General features: G+C 58.4%; 1 protein-coding gene across 4 annotated transcripts in view; it reads right to left on the bottom strand.

Annotated features, from left to right (window-relative positions):
* Window positions 1-332, bottom strand: part of LOC104526672 (delta-type opioid receptor) — an 8,718-nt gene that overhangs the window by 6,730 nt on the left and 1,656 nt on the right. The gene's annotated exons all lie outside the window — the stretch shown is intronic.

Raw genomic sequence — 332 nt, 5'->3', positions numbered from 1 at the left:
ACATCGACCTGTTTTACCCCAAGAGGATCAGCCAGCGTCTCGGACAAAGAGGTTGGTTGTATCGGCAGGAAATTTTGTGCCCCGGTAGAAGTGCTGGGCTGGGTACAGCAGCATCTCACCATACCTCCATGTACCAAAAAGGGGGGTGTTGGGGTCCTCTTGGGGTGCTGAGACCTCAGCAGACCCTCTCCCCACCCAGGGAAACCCTCAGCAGATGTGCCTCCACCAAGCCAAGGACCTGTCCCAGCACCTGCTTTCCCACTGCGATGCCAGATGGAGCCAAAGTGGGGTTTGGGGTCCCCCGGGATGTGAGTGGGTCTCTCTGCTGCTGC

This window comes from Antrostomus carolinensis, unplaced genomic scaffold (assembly GCF_000700745.2).
Source record: "Antrostomus carolinensis isolate BGI_N321 unplaced genomic scaffold, ASM70074v2 scaffold19140, whole genome shotgun sequence".
Lineage (NCBI taxonomy): Eukaryota > Metazoa > Chordata > Aves > Caprimulgiformes > Caprimulgidae > Antrostomus > Antrostomus carolinensis.
This window is presented reverse-complemented; position numbering and strand designations above follow the sequence as displayed.